The 4,118-nt window shown below is 39.5% G+C and overlaps 2 pseudogenes; both read right to left on the bottom strand.

The window, feature by feature from the left end:
• Nucleotides 1–1,312: 1,312 nt before the first annotated feature.
• LOC120236222 lies at nucleotides 1,313–2,281 on the bottom strand (annotated as a pseudogene).
• A 1,122-nt stretch (nucleotides 2,282–3,403) lies between these two features.
• LOC120236227 lies at nucleotides 3,404–3,794 on the bottom strand (annotated as a pseudogene).
• Nucleotides 3,795–4,118: the final 324 nt, after the last annotated feature.

The following is a 4,118-nucleotide window of genomic DNA, read 5'->3' as shown; positions in this document are numbered from 1 at the left end:
CTCCTATAGAATTATCTACATTTTAGATTTGGCTGATTTGTGTTTTGTTGTTTAGCACACATTCTATTCCCTATATTTCCAGTAAAAGGTTTTTAAGATCTAGACCCTTGATTACATATGGATTCTGATTATTTACAAGCATGCTTCATAAATACTTGTATTTCTTCTTGCAACACAGCAGGAGGCATATAATATCTGGTTGCCCTACTTTTAATGGATGACAAGATTGATTAGTGAAGTCACATCTTGCCAATCCCAAACCTCCATTGTAAGTTTCCCCCTCAACCTTTTATCTAATGGCTTTTAGCCATTGAAGATTGTTGCAAGATCGGTTATTTCCTCAGAAGTTACAAAATGGTGATATTCTAATTCAACCATTCCTTTTGCACTTGTTAACCACATTTCTTCTATAAAGGAGAACTTTTGCTCATCAACTATCTAATTAATCTGAAATCAATTTGTATGAAAATGCACTAAAATTCTTGAGTTTTTGCCCATCAGTTTTCATAGTTTGATAGATGTCCTGGTAATCTTTAAAGGAAACTCACTTTATTTTTGGTTAACACAACGAGCTCACAGCTTTCAAAGCATTGTAGTCATAATTCTTCTTGATACTTACAAAATTGTCCCATTTTCAACTGGAAGAATGACTTCAAATTGATTGCTGTGTTCATTTGATATGACTCTGGTAGACAATGATAGCAATCAGGCACATTCTGTGTAATTTCTGCACCAGCCCTGGAATCAGCCCCGGTTCCTGTTTAGTGGGAAATGGTATTTAAAGGTCATGCTATGTGCCTGAGGGGTGCTCAATGCTACTGGGTTTTCACTGCCTCTAAATCTTTTTATTTGGCACCTATGATATGTTTTTTTAAGAAAGAGAGAAATAAGTTAGGAACATGCCTTGATATTTCCAATCCAAATATAAAAGTACACATTTTTTTCCTTACTGCTTTTGATTTTATATTTGTATCTCTCTCTCTCTCTTTTAAAGACACATTTATTCAGCGTCATGATCAGACTATTACAACCATCAGCATGGGTGCAAAAAAAAAAAAAGTACATTAAAACCCTTTGTTGGAATGCTTTACAGTTTCCACAGAACAGAAACTAAAATAACTTGTTATATAATTTGTCATGAATACAGTCCTCAGGTTTTTTGCCCCTGCACATGAGTACTGTCTAAAAATGTCTTCTTTGTAGCAGCTAGGTCCTGCTACCACTGTGCTTGGCTGAGCTCACAAACCTGATGTAACCTGTAGCTTCCCTCTTCACTTCTCTGGCTCTCCCCTCCTGCTAAGCTTTGTTTCCTGGCAGTAATTAAAACCATCAGCCACTGCAACAGCTACTGCTGCTTCTGGAACCTCCATAGCCACCTTGGTTTTATGGTTTGGCAAAGTATGGGCCTCCACCACCATAGGGACCAGAACTTCTGCCTCCAAAATTTCCTCCTTTCATGGGTTCAAAATTTGAAGCTTTATTGTTGTAATTGCCAAAATCATTATAGTTTCCACCACCTCCAAAGTTGCTTCCATCATTACCAAATCCGTTACAACCATTCCCACTGCCACCATATCTACCTCCACCTCGACTGCTACCAAAGCCACCTGGCCCACTGAAGTTTCCTGCATGCCCAAAGTTGTCTTTCCCACCAAAATCACCTCCACGACCACCACCGAAGCTTCCAGAACCACTTCGACCTCTTTGGCTGGAGGAAGCGCTAGCCATCTCTTGTTTAGATAGAGCCTTCCTTACTTCACAGTTGTGGCCATTCACAGTATGCTATTTTTGAATGACAATCTTGTCTACAGAGTCATGGTCATCAAATGTTTCAAAAGCAAAGCCTCTCTTTTTGCCACTTCCTCGGTCAGTCATGATTTCAGTCACTTCAATTTTCCCATACTGTTTAAAATAATCTCTTAGATGGTGTTCTCCAGGGTCTTCTTTAATGCCACCAACAAAAATCTTTTTCACAGTTAGGTGGGCACCAGGTCTTTGAGAATCTCCTCTCGAGACAGCCCTCTCTGATTCGACAACTCTTCCATCCACCTTGTGTGGCCTCACATTCATGCCTGCACCCACCTCCTCCACAGTGGCTTACGTGACAAACTCAAAGTCTCTGGAGCACTTAGTGTTTGGATCTCTCATTGCCACACAGTCCGTAAGCATTCCCCATTGCTCAAAATGGCTCCTCAGACTCATTGCTTGTTTCAAAGCTCAAACTTATGATGAAAAGCTTCCGCAGCTGTTCAGGCTCTTTGGGAGACTCTGACTTAGACATGACAGTGGTGGGAGGGGAGACTTTAACGATGCTTACTTGGTGACATCCACCTATTTGTATCTCTTTTAACTGAAAATCTGACTTTCCAATACCATGAACATAATCCGTAATCATTTTTTTGTCTTATTCTTCTTTCTTTTCTCTTTTTGTGTATGATATATATGTTTATATGTGTGTGAATATATATATGATATTTTTACCAACAGCTCTTCAATAGAGGCTCTCAAACTGAATACAGTTTAATATTTCATAGTCGTTCCTTTTGTCTTTTTGATCTATACTGCTAGAACTGTATTGTCAAATTCTTTGTTTCCAAATCATTTGAAATAATTAATGTGGTTATGCCTCCACATTGATACATGGCTAGTTTCATTTTCAGTATGTTTTCAATTTTTTTTCATGTTTTCTTTTGAGAGAGAGAACACGTGCGCATGAGCAGGGAGGGGTATAGGGAGGGAGACAGAGCATCTGAAGCACTCTCTCCACTAACAAGAGAGAGCCTGAAGTGAGGCTCGAGCCCATGAACCAAGAAATCATTACCTGAGCAGAAGGTGACCACTTAAACATCTGAGCCACCCAGGCACCCTTGTTTTCAATTTTAAAGGATTCCCTCTTTAAAAAAATTTATTTTGTATTATGTAAAAAAGCTACATAGTTCCTGAGTCAAAACCATAAAACAACTTAGAGAGATCTAACTTTTGTCTTAGTTCTCTTGTCTCTTTTTCTTTCTTATCCCAAGTAGGTAACTATTTTTGGTTTTTTTGGTTATGTTTCTGTAGCTTCTTTAGCAAACACACACACACGCACATACACACATACACACACACAACATAGAATGCCCCTCTCTTCTTACAGAAAGGTAGCCTGTAACACACATATTCTTCTCTCTCTTGCTTCTTTACCCAATGATAGATCCTGGGCTCATTTGTTCCACTACAGTGTTTATAGGCCTTACTTGTCACTTGTCATACTTGAATGGTATGGGTGGCTACATCAGGCTGCTGAGTCTCCTAGTTCCATTATTTTTTTTTTTTTACAGTTCTTAGTTTATTAATCCTCTCATGAAAAATCTGCACAATCACCACAGATAAAGTCACTGCAGAATCTTTACTCCTTCTAGCTTCATTTCTTTTTGCCAGCACCCACATTGTCTTTTACAGTCCCCCTGACTCTCTTCATTCTATCCTTACATTCCATTAACTGTTTTCTGGAGGTCTTTTTCTTCTCATACGGGCTGTCTTGCAAGTCTGTTTGGGTTCATTTTCTTTGCATAATCCAAGGAATCCTAAATCATGCCAAAGCCACTTGTCTTGCCATCTCCAAAATGGGTTCTGAATTCAAATACAAAGATAACATCTGGTGTGGTCTTGTACATTTTGGCTAGTTTCCCCCAAATTTCTGTCATGGGTACTGTGGCCTTCCTGGGATGAAGAGCATCAGTGACCACTGGTTTTCGCTGAAGTAGTCAGTTGGTCATGAACTCTCTGGTCCAGATAGTTATTGTATTGTTCATGACGGCGACCGAGCTTCAAGCAGCCAGGGAGGAAAAGAGCTCTCCTCATTCTTTTTGTTCCAACATGATCTCTCACATTCAGCTCTCTTAGCCTTTGAAGAAGTCCTATCTTTTTGGCTCACCTCCCCGCTTCTTGTCCATATTACCTGCCGTCACACACAGAAAGCTTCAGCATTTGGTCTGGCTTGGAATACACATTCAGTAAACACTAGGTGACTAGAATATACATGCAACAATGAGGTTTCCTTCATTTTACTTGCAGAGAATCCCTGAAGTTAAGACTCAGCTTTTCTTTCTTGAGTTGCCTCTTGTTTTTCAGCCTGG

Source organism: Hyaena hyaena, unplaced genomic scaffold (assembly GCF_003009895.1).
Source record: "Hyaena hyaena isolate Hyena2069 unplaced genomic scaffold, ASM300989v1 scaffold_149, whole genome shotgun sequence".
Classification (NCBI taxonomy): domain Eukaryota; kingdom Metazoa; phylum Chordata; class Mammalia; order Carnivora; family Hyaenidae; genus Hyaena; species Hyaena hyaena.
Note: the sequence above shows the minus strand (reverse complement) of the source record. Positions and strands in the feature narration are given on the sequence as shown.